A 20,627-nucleotide genomic window follows, 5' to 3' on the forward strand; every position below is an offset into this window, starting at 1 on the left:
ACCCCCTTGAAAATACTGGGTTTGCCCCTGTACACCTACAACGTTTTGAGTTCAATGGCTATAAATTAAGAATGAAACAAAGGATTAGATGACCAGGAGGCAAATCACAGAAGCCAGATACACAAAGAACAAAAAGTTTTGTTTTGGTAATTTAACCACATTTCTCACCTTAACTTGGTAATTTATCTCTAGTTTAGACTAAATGGGCCAGCTCCTGATTCCTTAATTAATATATACAAGCACTGCTCACAAGGAAGTGATCTCCAAAAATATCCTATCTGCAACTAAAGGATAAATCTTAACCCTGTGCTCCTGTACCAGATTCTATCTGTCCACAACCACAGATACCTAAGGGAACTGATGTAGAGTATGGGCCTGCCCACACTTAAAGAGAATCTGTATTGTTAAAATCGCACAAAAGTAAACATACCAGTGCGTTAGGGGACATCTCCTATTCCCCTCTGTCACAATTTCGCCGCATTAAAAGTAGTCAAAAATAGTTTTAAAAAGTTTGTTTATAAACAAAGAAAATGGCCACCAAAACCGGAAGTAGGTTGATGTACAGTATGTCCACACATAGAAAATACATCCATACACAAGCAGGCTGTATACAGCCTTCCTTTGAAATCTCAAGAGATCATTTGTGTGTTTACTTTCCCCCTGCAGCTATCATCCACTGAAGAGTGACAGGCTGATTGTTTCTTCTTGCAGACAGCTCTGTGATGTCTGTAATTCCTCATGTGACAGCCCAGCTCCTTTCACAGCCTAACAGAGGACGATTTATTCAGCTTGTAAAAGGCAAGCTCTATTCTCTCACTGACAAGAGAGCACAGACAGCTGCCTAATCTAAATAACACACACGGGAGTGTGCATAGAGGGGGCGTGGAGGGGGGCGTGCATAACAGATCAACAACACTGAAGAGTTGGCAGCCTTCCAGACACAGGGCGACAAATCCGACAGGGGAAAGATACGTTGATTTATTACAGAGAGGGTGATAGTAGAAAGTGCTGCAGTAAGCCAGTGCACATTAGAATAGGTTTAGGAACTTGTAGGATAGTAGAAAAAAGGATGACATTTTTGTTACAGAGTCTCTTTAAAGTGAAGTTGAGGTGAAAATAAGTGCAGTGAGCACAGACAAGAGTTATTTTGTTTTAGATTATTTAGAATGACGCAGCACAGGCGCAACATAGAAAGATCAGGGAAGCCTCTGGACCATCCAGGGAAGGGGCATGACAGAATGCTAAGAGGGGAGTGATCACACCCCTAGATCTGAAAACACTTACAAATCATTGTGACTGGATATTTAGTGGGTGTAGTCAGGAAGGAAAATATCATAGACAATTGCTTGAAGTATATTTTCATTAATTACTTTCTCAATACGAGCACTCAAAATTGGTCTAGAATTTCTCCATCATTGTGTGGTCAACAGAAACCATGAGGGCCAGTGCACACTGGAATTAAAAAAACAGTCCATTTAGTGGACTAAAATGGACTGGATCCTAATGGATGTGAACAGATCCTATGTTAATCAGTGAGATCCATTCACATTACTCTGTTCAAAACTGATCCGTTCGGTCAGTTCTGAAGAACGGAGCGCAAGTTTGGGGAGGATGTGATTTTTCTGAATCTGCCGGAATGGAGGCTCAGGGATGAAAAACTGTTGCCCAATAAAAACTGATCTGTTTAAAGGGGTTCTTTCGCAAAAAAAGTAAGCAGTTAAAAAATGTGACAGATGACAGGTTTTGAGCCAGTCCATCTTTTTAAGGGGGATTCTAAGGGCTTTCTTTGTTTTCAACAGCAGTTCCTGAACAGCAGTTTAACTGCCAAAATAGCAAGATACCAGCCGGCCTAATCACTTGCACACTATTATGTCAGATTTTGCAACTGTTGTTCAGGAAATGCTATTGAAAACAAAGAAAGCCCTGAGAATCCCCCTTAGGCCCGGTTCACACTTGCGGTTGTCTGCCAAACGGACCGGATGACCTGACCGGATCCGGATCGGAACCGTACGGTTCTGATCCGGATCCGATCCGGATCCGGTCAGGTTGCATCAGGTGTTCATCAGGATGCGATCCGGATCCGTTTGGCAAAAGTTAAGTACAAACCAAATAAAATGTTGGGGTCTGGGAGGTCAGCAGAAGGGGGACCTGTGGAATCAGGCCCTCTGCTGTTTAGCACTCACCTCCACCTCCGACATGCTGCCAACATCTCCAGCTCGTGTAAAGTCACTGCTGCTCCACTCCAAAATGCTTGCCCATGTGTCCCCATCCAAAATCGCCGCAACAATCCGCATAGGAAGTGGGGTAGAACATCCGGATTTTTAGCCAGTGTGTTGTGCGCTCTCCGGTTCTCATTGCTTTGTATTGGCCGGATGGTGCAGTCCGGCTCCGCCCCGGATACGGCTGCCGGAGGAGCCGGACCCAAAAATAGCGCATGTTGGAACGGACGCCGGAGTCCAGATCCGGCCCGGATCCGGTCCGGCTCCGGTCCGGCAGAACGGACGCATGTGAACGGACGCATAGGCTTTCATTACCATGCCGTGCGTCCGTTCCGTCCGTTCTGCAAGCGGTCCGGCTCCGGCACGGCGATTCCGGACGGCCACCGCTAATGTGAACCGGGCCTTAAAAAGATGGACTGGCCCAAAACCTGTCATATGTCACATTTTTTAACTGCCTACTTTTTTCGCAAAAGAACCCCTTTAATGAATCGGTTTTTACACGGATCAGTTTTTGATCCGTGCTGTATGAACCGGGTCTTACACCAGTGCCAATATCTTCTGTGATACTTGAAAGTTATTCATGTGGATAATGGTTAAACAAGGATCACAGAAGAAAACCAGATTCTAAAACAAATACTTGTTGCAGATAATATGCCTGTGTATTAGCACTATAACATAAACTTGTATTGGTACATAAAGAACTAGTGGACCATCTCATATGCTTCCTCCTTTGCAGTAACGTTTGTTTCAAAACAATTGTCCTAGTTGGCACAAAGAATAAGAATAAAACACTTTAGTAGTAGTATGAATTTAAGGGTCATTTTTGTCACTGTTTCAGATGTCTTACTTATGTTATTACAGTATAATCTCATCATAGTAAACTCCAAGGGACAGAAATGGCCCAGCATGTCCTGGTACATTCTCAACTGCAAAGGAGCAACTTGAACATTTGGTGGACTACAAGGTTAAGTATACCTGGAGGCTGCATAGCCAGGCTGGACAAATTGCTGGTACAGTATCCAGAGCTTTCTTTTACCATATATAGTACTGTGTGTACATGAATGTTGGTCCCCTTTAACAGAGTGTTACGTGGGTGGGTATAGTGCCACATTAAAAACAAATTACTATAGTGCAAGTGCAAAGAATCAAGCCTGAGAAAAGACAAGAGTGCTGTTCTAAGCACCACTTCATTACCTGTATTTGCCATACATTGTGTACAGTCAGATGATAAAAGGAACAAACAAAGAGAAGGGGCGCTCTGAGACTCCCAGTAACTTCAAGGAAGGACTTCAGCAGGATGGGTCTCACCTTTATCTTTTGTGGCTAGTACAGCGTACACAGCCCCGATAAGCAGGCGTCCCTCTTTACCTAGCCGGGGACCAGGCTCTCCGCTCTGGCGTGGTGGAAGTGACGTCACTCCTCCTGGCGCTCTACACAAGCGTAACTGCGGAGCACAGGACGTAGGTACCCAGCCGCACTAAGATTGCGTGGCATATGCGTCTGTGTCTCCGCATAAGGAAAGGGACATACGCAACCGCCTGTATGTAACTGAGGCGTCAATTAGTCCGCATGAGTGGAATGGAGGAGAGGGACCACTACTAAAACTATAACTAAGGGTTATATAAAAGAGGAGGGGGTCACAGGGGTATAAAATTTATTAAAAGACAACGCGTTTCGCAGAGGGGCAGCCTCTGCTTTGATCAATCAATGACTTGAGAAAGCAGAGGCTGCCCCTCTTATATCCATTAAAATGTACAGCCATTTAATTGACCGTGCCCTACGTTGACTTGTTTATAGCAGAATCCACTGTACATTGTGTTAAGCTGAAGTGTATTTTAAAGTCAAGAGTCATTTACTCTGCTAGACTGTACTGTCTACTTGTCTGCATTTAGTCAGTGAACAGGTCTAGACCTCTTCTGTTGCAATAGGCTGTCTAAGTGTTTTTTGGAATATAAGACATGGTAATTACTACATCATCTCATATAAGCATATAAGAAATATTACACGCATAACAACCCAATAAGGAAGATGTTTTAACAAACCTCCGGCTGGCAGATAAGTTCAGCAACTACCACTTGCATTAAAGAGAACCCGAGGTGTGTTTAAAGAATGTTATCTGCATACAGAGGCTGGATCTGCCTATACAGCCCAGCCTCTGTTGCTATCCCAAACCCCACTAAGGTCCCCCTGCACTCTGCAATCCCTCATAAATGCTGCGAGGCTGTGTTTACATCTGTAGTGTCAGTCTCGGCTGCTCCCCCGCCTCCTGTATAGCTCCGGTCCCTGCCCCCATCCCTTCCCTCCAATCAGCAGGGAGGGAAGGGATGCAGGCGGGGACTGGAGTTCTGCAGGAGGCGGGGAGAGCAGCAGACTGACACTATAGAGATAAACACAGTCAGCTCTGACAAGCTGTTTGTCAGCAGCGTAGCTGTGATTTATGAGGGATTGCAGAGTGCAGGGGTACCTTAGGGGGGTTTGGGATAGCAACAGAGGCTGGGCTGTATAGGCAGATCCAGCCTCTGTATGCAGATAATATTCTTCAAACCCACCTCGGGTTCTCTTTAATCCTGGCACTAGGGTGTCCATCATAAATGGGCACTTGCAAGAATAAGAAACCACATTTTCAAACTAAATTAACTAATGAAAGGAAAAGCAATTAACTCTGCCTATTTACTTGCCTTCAACTATCAATACAGAGTTGGGGCTCAGTAGCAGTTGGATAGGATGCCTTATATGCTGCCTCACTACAAATGACACAATTGCATTGTGGAAAGTCATACTATTATTGTCTGCATAAGTAAAATCTTGGTGAGATCTCACTTCTCCATGGAGGAGGGGAGGTCATATGACATCAAAGTTCAAAAACTCTGTACTTAGGCATGGTGGGAGATGGAGGGAAAAATTGGGAGAGATGCTCAAAGTGTACATGAAGGGAACAAGTGCCCCAAATGGGGACTTTTCTCAATAGAGGGAAGCCTCTGCATAATCCAGAGGCTTCCCCTGTCCCCCTCACCTCCACCGATCCATCAATGGGACCCCAAGGGTTTGTCGATCGGGGCAGTTCTCCCGTCCGTGAATGAGCGCAGCCGCACTGCTGTGGGACAGGACACCACACACTACTGCGCAGGCTGATCTGGCATTAGGAAAATGTTTTTAGGAATGCAGAACATGACAGCACTGGCAGCACGGTGGCATGGTGGATAGCATTCTCGCCTTGCAGCGCTGGGTCCCCGATTCGAATCCCAGCCAGGAGTCTGCATGGAGTTTGTATTTTCTCCCTGCGTCTGCATGGGTTTCCTTCGGGCACTCCGAATTCCTCACACATCCCAAAAATTGTCCCTAGGCTAGGATACATACTCTACGTGATACATAGATAGACATATGACTATGGTAGGGATTAGATTGTGAGCCATTCTGAGGGACGGTCAATTGATAAATACTAAATAATATTAATGACAGAGGTAAGAATAAATGAAGTAAGGTTAAGAGTTTGATTTAAAACACCTTCTGCATTGCCTCCATATGGAATCCCTGGACAGAAAAAGTTCTGCAGGACTAGAGTCTTTGGGATGCTTTTTATTTTAATTAAACAATGACCATAATGTTCAATACTATTACTGATTTTAGATATTTCTAAACTTGTATTCATTCTGGGTATAAGGCTGAATCCAGATGTCAGGTGATTCTTTTCACAGGGTGAGATTTTTCTGGCAAAATGGCAAAAGAGTTTTATAAATAGTAGCAGTGAAGCTCAAGTGAATTAAGGGCATCAACGGACTCCATACTACAGAGTTTTTACGTTATTACGATGTTCATGTACTGGACAAGAATCTGCTTTATAGCAATGGCAAACAAGCAGGAAAATGTCACAATCTGGTATTTCAAAGATTCCTCTTTCAACTTTCTTCAGAGAATAAAAATATAAAAATACCAACCAAAGTATAAAACAGTTATAACAATGACACAAAAAAACTCCATTCAAGTATTCAGCACAAAAAAAAGTTGAAATGTCTCAAATATGAGACATATATCGCTACCTAAATGTGCAGTACTAAGAAAAAATACTCTGATAGCCAGGAAAAGTGGTGTGATAATAAAATGTAATGAGTAGAACATACAAGGTGACTGTGCTGTGAAATATCTAAAATGCCAAGAGCCTATAACAAAAAATGACAGGCTACGTAAACTAGCTGGAAAACTATTTATGCATAATTTGCTTCGTCTTGGGCACAGAGATCTAACATTATAATACACTGCAGATTATCCAGCACTAATAGTGTAACATTCTAATACACTACAGATTATCCAGCACAGATAGTGTAACAGAAGTTTTAAGAATCATGCAGTGATCATTTAATGCCTTAGCTATGGGACGAAGCAGATCTACGTCCTAATGGTACGTGCATTCCTTCCAAAGGGTGGAGGTCTCCTGGTTCCCTTTTTTCCCCATATATAAAAGCCTGTGTTTGGTGTTGGTCCATTTCTTTCTCCCTGAGATGTGGATTATGTGAATATCTAATAAGTGCAGTATCTGATGTAAAAGTATTTTGATTTGCTAGTGATCATGTGTGTTGGGAATCATCTGTGCGACCGTGGCAACTGGTTTGAGCTACACGTAAAAAGCCCAGGCTGTCACCAGCATCTTATGAATTTTGTGGCATGTGTGTCCATTCTGGAATACACGTGTGCCATAACTTCTAAAACAAGAACATGCATGCTCAAGCGCTCAGTGTGTGGCTGATTAGGCCCCTTACATTATTTTAAAGGACGCTGCTGTATCTTCTGGAGCTTGGTGCTAGTCCTTGCTAGTCTACGTCTAGAGTCTTTATTAGTGTGTGATGCTAAATTGTGACCTGGCTTCTTATTTTTGCCCTTATGTGATCTCCATGGGCTCCAAATTTTGGTCTAAATTACTGATTTTGACAGTTTGTCACCTACCTTGACCTTAGCCTTGTTTCCAACTTCATCCACCTGACGCCTCCCCATTCTTCAGCTAGTCATGACAATGCCTATGCTAAGACACCAGCCTGGTCCCCATCCGGTCCTCACTCCATGAAGTGCAAGTACTTTTGGTCACTGGTGGGGAAATTCTAGGGGTTGTGACTCAGTGACTACAGGGAAGCACAGTACTTTGATGGACATTAGGGGTGATGGCGCATCAACCCTTGCAGAATTCTGAGGTGAAGACCCATTTAGTCATTCAGGCTCCATGCACTGTGCCTACCAACTAAAGACTAAACTTAAATACAGACAGAGATTTTAGTGCGCACAAGTTCAGCAACAACCTTCGTACCCTGGAGGAACCCTGCAAATAACTTTGGGATCTCAAGGAACCCCTGCAAACAATTTTTTGATCTAAAGGAACCCCTGCATTTATTTTGGAGGAGGCATGGTCTTTAAAAGTAGGTGTGGCTGTTTACCTCTCTACTCCCTATTACACTGCCACTCATTATACTGTCTCCTGACCCCCCAATTTAGTGCTTCTTGTTGAAGTACCACCTATTATTATGTGCTCTATTATACTTCCCTCACGATGGGGGAACATGCCAAGGAACCCCTGCAGAGTACTCAAGGAACCCTGGTTGAGAAATCCTGACCTAGTGTTAATCTATAGGAAGCTCTGCCCAGGCAGATGTTTGACAGGAGCTGCCATCAGAGCTGCAGACAACCAGATGCTGAAGCAGAGGCTTCACACCCATTACACTATGAAAAATGACTGCTCTGGTAGGTAAAGCACAGAGCAATGATGACTTTGTTAGCAGTCTGAACTAGCCCTGCTGTCTGTTGATTTTAGTTTGGTTTCAAAATATACTTTTTGATCTTTTACACTAAGAACTCAAACTTCGGACTTACTATACTTGTCAATGTACCCATGCCCTGATATCTCCTAAAACAGTGATATTTGTAAATATCAGCGTCTTTATCATACACACATTTCCTTCCATACATAATAAATAATATCTAGAAACCCTTAATCCAATTGCATGACTGAACAAAAGCCACTAAGCACACTGCTTACCTGGTGTAAATCTGCAGATACTGTGTGGCAGGCGATCCAGAAAGCTTTTGTACATGCACACAAGCTAGTATTATGAGGTCCTGCAGCAGAGAAGGCTGAGACATATCAGCTGGTTTGCCTGTTGTCCATTTTTTGATCATGCGATCAGAGTGGGGAAACTAGCTCTTTAGCTATGCTTTACACACATCCCCAATCAGGCAATATTGCCACGGCCTCTATCTACAGAACCCACACAGCATGATTGTGGTTTTGTCTCTCAACAGTCTCAGACAGACACGTGACATTTCTAAAATGTAATTCATTCCCAAAGCAAACATGACACACTGCATGCAATATCACCTCCATTATGAGCCGGAGATAGAACTCATAACACAAACAAGGCCCAGCTCTACGTGAAATACTGGGCAAGGCTTTTACTTGTACTGGCAGGAGCTAAATGTAACACACACACACACACACACACACACACACACACACACACACACACACACACACACACACACACACACACACACACACACACACACACACACACACACACACACACACACACACACACACACACACACACACACACACACACACACACACCAAGGCAAGTTCTCTACACAGATTTTTTTTTTTTTTTAACTGACAGGATGACATTAATTTAGAAGTTATTCAGGTGACACAGATCCACAAGCCCAGCTCATCTCCTCTGTACTGTATGAATAATAAAACATGAAAGGCCCTAGCTGAGACTGTAAACATGATTGGTATATAAAAGCATGCAATATACTTCCTGCCGTTTTGGGTAATGAATCACTCCACTTTAATGTTTTGTGGAGTACCCTGATGTAGCAATAACAGATTTTCCAGACTGCTCCCCAAACAGTCCATTTTCCAGTAGGAAGGACTTAACAATTTTAGTCACAAGTTTTAAGATGGTTATACAGCTGTCTATTTGCCACCAGATCGACCATCAGATACATCCCTGTCTGACTGAATTTGATCAGAGAAGATCTAATATTACCTATAGTATTAACTGTTGTTCTCTGATAGACAATTTGATTATGGTTTGTGCCTACCTATTGGTGTCTAGCCACCAGCCAATAGTAATGGCTCCGATAGCTCTGCGGGCAGGACCTAAAAGTCCCGTCTCCACCAATCCTAATGCTGTGCAGGGCCAGCAGCCATTCCAGGAGGGGGCGTTGCAGGGAAAGTAGCTGACGCCGGGGTCACACATTGTTAGTCAGGACCAGGAAGTGGCAGGAGTCAGAGCGTGGCTGTGCAGTGTCTGATTGTGCCACACTGGACCGGCTAGGGGGCAGAACACTATCCTGGGAAACCTGCTTACATCGTCTAGGCCTCCATTTCATGGCAGCAGCTGATACTCCGGTTGTCCAGCAAGCATATTCCTCTGTCCATCCACTGTGCACGCTCTCCGCATGGCTTCTGAATCATGGGACATGCTGCCTACAGTTTCGCTGATCCCCCCCTGCACCAGACTGACCAAAACTCCCTGTAGACACTCCACTTCCACAAGCCTGACAGAAGAAGATAGAGGAATCCTGCTGGCTTCTAGAAAAACAGGTAATAAAGGCTTCTGCTGCACTTTGCAGTTCCAACTCTGCGGGGAGTATATGTGGCACATTCGGACTATAAGGCACACTGACTTTTTCACCCCACTTTTGGAAAAGAAAAAGTGTGTCTTATGGTACAAAAAATATGGTAAACCTCTGTATGTTAAATCAATTTTGTACAGTTCTGCTCCAGTTCTCTATAGTGCCTGAAGAAGAAACTTAAAATTTCGAAAGCTTGCAAAGAACTCTTGTACAGTGAGTTATTAAAGATATCATCTAAACACCTTTTGTTGTTATGTCTTTTGATTTTCTGCATGACTAAGGCTGCATTTCCACTTGTGCGGTGGGAATCGTTGCGGGAAAAATTTGCATGCGGATGCGAATTCCGCATGCGGGTCTATGCAAATTTTCATACGAATTTTCATGCTGCACTTTTTTTTCATGCGAATTCGCATGGATGACGATGTATGCGAATTTAACTATGGCAGTGCTGGTGTGATTTTCCATTGTTTCTATGCGAATTCGCATGAAAATTCGCATACCCAAACCGCATGCAAATTTCCTATGAAATACATTGTATGTGATTCGTATAGCGGTATGCGGTATGCGAATTCTGATGGCTCCGCCATGCGGATTTTTTTCTGCACAGAAAAACGCAAAGGAATCCTGACAAGTGGAAACAGTCCCATTCACTTGTATTTCTATGCGAATTCACATGCGAAAAACGCATGCGAAATTGCGATAGAGGAAATGGGCCCTTACACCGAACCACACACAAGAGGATCTATTGGTTGCCCACACACTGCAGACAGATTTCCAATAGATTTCAGCATGAAAATCTGCATGGCGTAGAAAGGAGTGGAATCACAGTAGCTAACTCCCACAGTTATTCCAGAAATGAATGGGAATCTATCCAAACTAGCAGGGTGAGCGGTTATGATTAATGGAGCTGTTCAATTCTTATACTTAAAACATTTACAAAGCAGTACTAGATTGGTGACACGCTTAGAGAAATGACGGGAAGTGAAAAACTTCATTCTGGGAACAAGCTACAAAAAGGTAAACTAAAAGCCAGAGCTACAAACACTAAAATCCCATAATTACACCTCTATCATATGAGAGGCAGAATGTAGTGAATTCAGCGCCTGGTAACTGCTCCTGTGCACTGACTGAGCACTTTCTAGCACTTAGCACTGGCAGTGAAGAGGAGGCCACCATATCACAGCGGTTTGTAACCTTTACCTACTGTAGATCATATCAGAACCCAGTGGGATCAGGAGAGTTAATAAATGAACGATCTTGCAGTTGGAGTTGCATTAATACAATTACACAGGCTTGTTTATAAAAGAATGAAGACTGGCTGAAAGTCAATGCATCTGAACAGCAGCTTTTGTAACTGCGCAAATGTCAGTACTAAAAAACGCATCAAGCCACGTATGAGCGCAACTGTGGTCAGCTGTAACGCAATGCAGTGGCTGCCTCTCCGCTACCCATGCCGATGCAGAGAAGCAGCTGTAATTCACCGCCTTAAGCCTCCCACGTGAAACAGGCCTTACTGCAGCACCTATTACCTGACTAGTAGCCAATCTGCAGCATTTAGTATCACAAAACAGAGGCAAGTACATTAAAATGTCATTTAAAATTAGGATTATTGCTTCCTATAATAATATTAATTACATTAAAACCAATCAATAATGTTCCAATATATGTTTTATTGGCCTATCAAAATACGTTAAAAACAAATAAAAAGAAGGCATGGTAATCAGAAGGTCAAAGTCTACTCAATACAATTATTTAGCATAGTATTGAGTTCCCAATGTAAACCACTACAAAAACAGTAATGATAACCATATAATAAAGCATCAGTGGTGGGAAACCCAAATTATATAAATCATGTGGTAAGTGGCCCTCAGTAATTACAATCCACAATATAAAAAGTAAATAATTAGTTTAAAAAGTGCAAATGCAATATTAAATGAGTACTGTAGTGGGGTAGGGGGAAAAAAAGAGTTGAACTTACCTAGGTTCTAATGGTCCCCCATAGGCGTCCTGTGCCCGCGCAGCCACTCACCAATGCTCCGGTCCCCGCCTCCGGTTCACTTCTGGAATTTCCGACTTTAAAGTCGGAAAACCACTGCACCTTTGCGGCCATGCCCTCGCTCCCTCTGACGCCACCAGGAGTGTATTGTGCAGGCCCAGTAGTCTGGGCCTGTGCAGTACGCTCCTGCTGATGTTAGCGGGAACGAGGACAAGGCTGCACAAGTACAGTGGTTTTCCGACTTTAAAGTCGGAAATTACAGAAGTAAACTGGAGGCAGGGACCGGAGCATCCGTGGGTGGCTGCGCGAGCATAGGACACCTGCAGGGGACCATTAGAAGCCCCAGGGTAAGTTCAACTCTTTTTCCCCCTACCACCCTACAGTACTCCTTTAAGCTTATTATTGCAGCAAGAGTTTAGCAGCTGTACGCTGTGCACCAATGGCAGGTACCACAGAGGTGTATACTGAGTGAGGACACGAGGGAACAATCAGGGTATACCAACAAGACAAAAATGTAAATATGAAATCCAGTGTAAATGAATATAAATCAATCGAGATCCATGTGAAAAACGTGTCAAACAGATAAGAGTGAATCCAGTTAGAAGGGAGGAGAGAGTTATAGAGGTCGCAATGAGCTTACCAGAGAGAGGAAGACGCTTGTCCAACTAGTTAAGCCAAGGCACCACCATTGATAGTACATAGCTTTACTATCATTTTATTCATTATGTTATTTTTACTACAGTTTAAGACCTCATTAAGGCCTAGTTGCCAGCACAATTGCAAGCGCTGATCGATTTTGTGAGTGATTTTGTAAGCACTTCCAGAGCGATTTTCGCTTAGAAAAGAGCTTTTCTAAGCACTTTTGTGTTGCGATGTTTTGTTCACTTCCTGATGTCAATCAGGAAGTGAACTCTTTGACCTGGAAATGTATAAACACAATTGGCTTAATTCACAAAGCCGTGCTAACTGTTTAGCACGGGTGTGCTAAACAGTTAGCACGTGAAGTGCCGTTCGTGGACTTTTGCGCGCGCAAAGTGCCGCGATTCGTGCGATCGCGTACTTTTGCGCGTGCAAATTGCAGCGAATCGCGCAAATTTGCACGTGCGAAATTCCGCGATCGCGCAAATCGTGGCACTTTGCGAACGACACTTCACGTGCTAACTGTTTAGCACACCCGTGCTAAACAGCACGGCTTTGTGAATCACGCCCAATGGGCTTGATTCACTAAGACAAATAGCATGCCTTATCAAAGTTAACATGCCTTAAAAGAGTTAACACGCCTTATCAGAGTAGCATAGCGAGCGCTAGGAACCCACAGGGGCTCAGAGCAGGACGAGTGGAGCTCTCATCATTGCCAATTAGCAGGCGTAAGTTCGCTATGCTACTCTGATAAGGCGTGTTAACTTTGATAAGGCGTGTTATCTCTGATAAGGCACGCTATTTGTCTTAGTGAATCAAGCCCAATGTATTTATTCATTAAAGCGCTCAGCAAATCGCTTTTTCAATCGCTTAGCAATTTTGCTATACTTTCTATTGAATCGCAAATGCTCTGGAAATGGTGCAGGAGTTTGCCATTAGATACAAAAAGTTCATCGCTCATGTGAGAACACTCACATCAGCTAACATTGCACAAGCGCTTTTAAAGCGATTTTTAAAATCGCCATCGCTTAAAAATAAGCAAAATCGCTTATAATGTGAACAAGCTCTTAGGCTGTGGTTCCATTTGCGCCGGACCACCTGCGGCCAGCAGGAGCCGATGGTATGATGCGGTGTGGCTGTAGCCCAGGGCAGATGAGCTCCCCCATATACAATATGAGGGAACACATACGCCTGCCCAGAATTATCGCAGACCGCACAGACGAGTGGTCCGCTTACTGCATTGGATCACAGGGATCCGTAGCAGCGTGACAAGTGTCAACGGCTCCTATTTATAAAATGGGAGCCGTTTACTGTGGAGCGGAGAACGGACATAAAAATGGCTGATCCTCTGCTTAAGTGAGAACAGAGCCTAAAGGTGGCCACACACGATACAATAAAATGATCCGATTTTACGGCAATTCGATAAAAACGATCGGATCTCCCCAAAAAATCGAAAGCTTTTTTTAAATTCGACTGAAAAATCCGGTCGGATTTACCGTTTTCTTCGATTTTTATCGATCCAGAATGCCAGATATTTTTCTTCAATTTTATTTTTCTTCAAGATTGTATGGTGTATGTTAGATTGTCAATTCATTAATATACACACCCTAGCAATTTTGTCAGAGTTTTCAATCATTTTTATCATAATTGGGGAAAAATTGAACATACGTGTGTGGTACATTAGTCATATTTTTCAAATGTTACAATCAGCCAGAAAAATTGATTGAGATTCTTAAATTGAACAGATATTTAAAAAATTGTATGGTGTGTGGCCACCTTTAGCCGCTCTAGTCACAAACCGATAAGGCAACAATTATCTAGTGTCTGTGCATAGCTTTACTATGGGATGACCCAGACCTCACCAGGATAGTTGTATATAGAATGGAATGCCCAGAAATATGTACTTTCACAATGTTTGTTTTCCAACCGTGTGGAATTGTCATGGTTTTAAGTAAAATTCCCATATTCAACACCAAACCGCAACATATATACACTAGGGTCGGTTCATTCCTCAGTATAAACATTCAGTGTACAGTGGGTGTGTGAGCCAGATGGTCAACAATTCATTCACAGTGAATGTGTGCAAGGAGGAACTTTCTGCCTAAACAGGCCTCGCGGTGTTCTATTAAGAGATTAAGCTTCGGGTTTTATCTGCATTTTGCATGCTTGTAGCAAACCACAAAATGTACACAGGAGTAAGAAATGCCTGACGTTTGTTGAATAAATAAAGCAGGCATAGTAAACTGTTTTCCACCTGTTGGCTTCTGAGAAATGCGCTCCCGCTCCACGCAGCCTGGTGTGGCAGCAGAGAGGTCAACAGAATCTTGGCTTGCTCAGCATATTACATGAGCATGAAAAATACGTGTCATGTTCTGCAACCACATTCTTATCCTGTTCTCTTTGTGTTGCAATCACAGTCTGACTTTCAGAGATTTCCGTTCAGGCTTGCTAATATACAATAGGTGTTCTTGTTACTCTGTCATTTCCTATTGCTTTTTCCTGCACATGTAAATCACCACTTATAGCACTCCCAAGTGTAAACTCTTCGCCCAATGTGCCAACAAGGATGCTGCAGATAATACTCGCCCCACACCTGCAGAGTGTTTACAACAGACAATGCAGTTGCAACATAAAGATTGAACCTACGGCAGCAACAGTTAGCTGCTGTTCACACTTTTACATGTGACATTAAACACAAACGTGTCATTTTTTTTCTCTGCTAAGCACCAGGTATATATGTATGAGGAAACATTTTCATTTCTTTTCCACAGTAGCTAACAGTGGGGTAGCTAAGGAGCTATGGGCCCCAGTGCAAGTTTTACATTGCACCCCTCAAGCACTCTTTACATAACAATTGATACGGTGCACCACAACCTGCCAAGTACAGCCATAGTGCCAAAGGTGCAAGAAGGGGATGGGGAACAGTTTGGTAATGCTTACTACTGTTCAAAGCATCTATAGAAGTAATTATTACTGGCACATTACCATAAAGAGCTAATACTGAGGTTAAGGGAGGGCCCCTCAGGGCTCCTCTGGCCCAAGGGCCATGGTGCGCTCGCAACCTCTGCACACCCTATTGCTACGCCACTAGTAGCTAATGCTAAAAACAAGTAAAGGCTTGGTGTGTCTAAAAAGATGCTGCAGGCTGTCAGTTTTTTTCCATATGCGAAAACTCCCATTAGATATAAACAAGCCCATAGATTTACATAGGCTGTTTTTTTACATGCATTTGCATTGCAGGAATACGTATATGTCAAGGTGTGTACCCTGCCTTAGTTACAACACCAAAAAAAATCCACACTAAGGGGGTTGATTCACTAACAATAGCTCTGCCAAACAGCACAAGTAAATTACAGTCACGAGCGCTAATATAGCATCGCTACTTACTTTTTACTCAGAGTACGCTAGTGGCAGTGCAGCATGCGTAATTAAGCAGTCAGTGGAGTGGGGGCTGAGCGCACGCTATGCTGCGGTAGTGCAGCATAGCGAGAGCTGGTAACTTAAAGGACTTACGAGGCGAAATTCATAAAAAAAGTTAATTACCTCATTGCAAAAGCAGATCTCAGGGCAGACGAACAGCACCTTGCTTGTCATTATCAGGTGCTTTATGAGCCTAATCCAGTCTTCATTACAGGTTCCGACCCACCCCAGTCGCTCAGCGCTTGTATTCTCTGCTGAGGGGGCGCGGCTGGCTGGCACTGTGTAGTAAGTCATGTGGGTGGTCATGTGGAGCCGCCCACATGACGTATAATAGAGCACACAGAGAGAGGGCGGAAACGATGGGGCTGTAATCCTGCGCAGCTCCGGCTATGAGAGCTGCGCAGGAGATAATTTTAAAGCGGCGATTCTTATAAGGTGACCCTGGGGAGGGTCGGGACCTGTAATGAAGACTGGATTAGACTCATAAAGCACCTGATAATGACAAGCAAGGTGCTGTTCGTCTGCCCTGAGGTCTGCTTTTGCAATGAGGTAATTAACTTTTTTTATGAATTTCGCCTCGTAAGTCCTTTAAGGCCGCTCTCTGCAAATAACGGGCACTCCACTCATCCCGCCCTGAGCCCCTTCGGGTCCAGTCACTTCAAAGGATGTAATCCCCGCACTTTGGCCCAATAGGCTGCCTGTCAATCAAAGTCTATTGGGCCATAAAAAAAAAAAATTCACTGCAAAAAGTGACTAATGCATACTCTCTAGACAGGGTTGGCACTTCCATAGGGGCACATTGGACAATTGCCTCGGGTTCTAGTGCCAGCTAACAGCCCCCTTCAAGTTAATAGTGGTCCCCTGGGGCAACAGACTAGAGGAGGAAAGCGCTGGCAATCAGAAAAAGCTCTTCAAAAGAGCTCTTGTTGTGAAACAGCACTGGGTTGGTTCACACTTGGATGTTTTTGAGGAGTGTTTGATGATCGCCGGCAAATAGTGAAGCGATGTGACAAATGTATCCCTATAGGACCATTTTCACTGCAACGCTTGAGATTTGTATAAACTGGGAGTTTACTATAAAGGGATTCTACTGTTTTAGCTAAAATACTTTTAAATCAAGTCAAGAACATCAAGGTCATCCCACAAACCAAATGTGAACACAGTTACAGTCATTTCAAAACAGCATGTGCAGAAAAATATATACTAGTGATATACAATATGCAATGAGATTTGTAGAATTTTACTTAATTCATCTTGTCAAAGTGAAAAAATGAATCAACAATAAAGGTTGATGCTACAAAGGCTTGGTTAAGAAGACCAAGATAAATATTTATAGACAGATTACTGGCATGGTTAATATTTGCTGAAAAAAGGAGGATTTTAGCAACTCTGTTTTATGTCTACTGATATCCCGCCTTCACACCGTTTACAACTCATATCAGCTTTACAGGAAGACCACAGATAAGAAGGATATTTCCATGATTGCCTTAACAGGCTTGGAATAACCAATATTTGCAGCACCTGTACAAGTAGCTAACGTCCACTCCACCATTTCCTAACATGTGCACGTCAGTATACAAATGTATTCAGAGAAGAAACAATGAACTCAGCAAGAATTTCTGTATTTGTCAAATTTCAACACTGTTTTAATATTAATAGAAGTAATCATAGACTGTTGGGCATTCCACAAGGTATGCATACACAAATCTTAGGTAAATCTTAATGGAAATACAGTACATACAAAAAAAAAAAATAATAATGTTTACGTTTTTGTAACTTTTTAAAAGACTACTTCTATGCAAAAATGTTCTGGAGTTTAGAATAATGTGTAAGGGAGTTAAAGTAAACCCGAGGTGAAAATAACCTGATGAGATAAACAATTGCATTTATCCTCCTACTCCTAAAAATGACTTTTCTAGATAGTCCATGGTTTTATTTTATATTTAAACATTCAGAAAGTAGATTGGATGTTTTGTTATCTCTGCTCAGTGGCAGTCTATAAAGTGTCCCTGAGTGAAAATACATAAACTATTGACCTTTTTCTATCTCCCCCTGCTCTCAGAAGTTTTATGAACTTTTATTGCTGTAATTTGCTTATCAGTGATGTTTACTGATGTTTACTATATTCCTGACAAGGTGCCAACAAGACAGAAGCTGTCATTCCCATGCCTAGAAATTAACTCTTTCAGACAGCAAAATAAAGCAAGTAAAACAGCTTATTAATATGGTTAATAATATGTTTTGCTCTGTACATACACATCATGTAAAATGCCACCTCGGGTACACTTTAAATCCAGTATGAATTTGTATTGGAAATGGAAGGAAGTGCCCTTGATTTACGTACATCCAAGATGAATACAATTTGCATTAAAGCTGCATGCAAGAACCAATTTTACTTCAAGGAACAGCAGATGTTACTTTATTTAAATACTAGGTGGTATTAGAGAAGTGCAAATGGCCATCAGGTCACAATGTCTGGCCCATTTGTTTTATGCACTCTGCAATTGAAACAAGTGCCAAATAGAAGGGGAAAAAGTACTGTAAAAATTATTCTGAGTATTTTCTTGCTTGCTGGGGGCTTAAAATGTAATGTAAGATGTGAAAATATCACCTGGGACAAAACTTATGAGAAAAGGTAAACTGGGTTAGGCCCACTGTAGCTAGTAAGTTTACTATCAATTTAGGTACAGAGTACCTATACTGTGCACACTGCAGGCAATGTAACGCTATTATAAAATGGGAATAACATCTATAATGAAAGTGTATCATATTATTGATCAGGGCCTAATTTGAAGCACATGTAAGTATAAGGGCCAAGGGAAGATCTGCACTGCTGCTGGCCATTGTGACGTATGAAGCAGAACAGCCAGGCCCGGATTTACCTCACAGGAGCCTATAGGCACCGATGTCCTGGTACCCTAGACTCCATCCTCCATAAACCTATAACCCCCGCCAAACTGCACCGCAAGTGTGCTGGTTGGCCCAAGCTGTCACTTCTCCCTTACTTTCCTTGCTCATAAAAGGTGCCCCTTAGTATTAGGTAGCCAGAAGTACCCTCAATATTACGTAGCTAGAGGAACCTCAGTATTAAGTCGCTAAAGATGCCCCTGACTGAATGGGTGAGACATCTTTCCATCATCAGGCGCCTGTAGGCGCGTGCCTTCAGTGCCTTATGGTAAATTCAGCCCTGAGTACAGCCATGTTTAAAACAAACGAATGGGCAGGCCATCTCCACCACTGCAAAGTGGGTGCGGATGCTTTTCCTACAAATCATCACGTCGCACTGCGGGTGCTATGTATGGTGCCGTCTCAGGTAAAAAAAATAGCCCAGGTAATGGAGAGTAAGTGCTGGTTCACACTGGGGTGCTTTTCCAGAGTGTTTCAGCGCTTTGCCGATCGCCAGCAAAGTGCTGTAGCAAAGTGTCCTTATAGGACCATTCTCACTAAAGCAATTGTGATTTATATAAATGCGCTGCATGACTGCATTTTGTGGTCTGAGTGTGAACCAGCCCTAAGGGGCAGTGCAGAGTGCTGAACGCTACACTGTACTGTGGCTTGCGTCAACAAACTGTATAAAGTACTGATATTTTCCGTGGCCTCTTTCCAGTGCGTACCAATCATTTGCTTTTCACAAACAACAAACACGGATGTTCTACAGATAGTTATCTTTACTGTAAGGAAGGGGAGTTCCCCAGAGATGTGTGACATACAGGCAGGATCATGCAGAGACAGGGGACTTCATACTACATGCCAGAGGAATCAACCACACATGCTGAGCCACTGGCCACTGCTTTGCTGCATGTGTTTCATCTTGTAAGGCCCGGTGCACACCAAAAAACGCTAGCAGATCCGCAAAATGCTAGCAGATTTTGAAACGCTTTTTCTTATTTTTCTGTAGCTAGCATTTTGCGGTTTTGGGAAGCGGTTTTGGTGTAGTAGATTTCATGTATTGTTACAGTAAAGCTGTTACTGAACAGCTACTGTAACAAAAAACGCCTGGCAAACCGCTCTGAAGTACCGTTTTTCAGAGTGGTTTGCGTTTTTTCCTATACTTAACATTGAGGCAGAAACGCATCCGCAATCCAAATACTGCAGCAGCCCGGGAGTATGCGTTTCTGCAAAACGCCTCCCGCTCTGGTGTGCACCAGCCCATTGAAATACATTACCCTAGCGGATCCGCACCCGCAAGCGGATCGCAAACCGCAGCCAAAACGCTCTTGTGTGCACTAGGCCTAAGTGCTTTTAAGTTTCTTTTTTCCCCTTTTACTAAAACGAATCACACAACGTTCTGCGTTCCTGTTTTTTTCTACTTATATTTACTGTACTTCTAAGCAGTTACACAATTCATAGTAGAATTAAACACACACACAAAATGATTTGGTATTTTAAGAAGAAAAATAATGAAGTGATTCTTCCTTACCTACAGGGTATATTTCACTTTTAAAAAAGTGAATTATAGAAGCAGGAAGTCCCAGGTAAGTAAACAGTAAAACAATTGAGCTTGCAGCTTTTCCGTGTCTCCGTGTCAATCGTTTTAGATGAACTTGCTTTTCTAGTTGAGCCAGGAAAGCTGACTTATGTCAGATTACTGCTATTTTTATGAGCCGGGGAAGCAGATGAATACTTTTGCTCTGTATACCAGAAAGAGCTTTTCTGACACTTTTTCTGCTCTACTGGAGAAAAAAAAATAGCTGTGGCTGAAGTTTGGGTTTGTGAGATGTACGAATGCC

General features: G+C 42.9%; 1 protein-coding gene across 7 annotated transcripts in view; it reads right to left on the reverse strand.

Annotated features, from left to right (window-relative positions):
* Nucleotides 1-20,627, reverse strand: part of NEK6 (NIMA related kinase 6) — a 345,606-nt gene that overhangs the window by 119,379 nt on the left and 205,600 nt on the right. The window contains exon 1 of one of the 7 annotated variants that reach the window (XM_068249739.1): nucleotides 20,318-20,563. The exons of the other annotated variants lie outside the window; for them this stretch is intronic. The gene's annotated coding sequence lies outside the window, so the exon portion shown is untranslated. Of the gene's footprint in view, nucleotides 1-20,317; nucleotides 20,564-20,627 lie in introns of those variants that run through there. 7 annotated transcript variants of the gene reach the window in all.

Source organism: Hyperolius riggenbachi, chromosome 8, assembly GCF_040937935.1.
Source record: "Hyperolius riggenbachi isolate aHypRig1 chromosome 8, aHypRig1.pri, whole genome shotgun sequence".
Lineage (NCBI taxonomy): Eukaryota > Metazoa > Chordata > Amphibia > Anura > Hyperoliidae > Hyperolius > Hyperolius riggenbachi.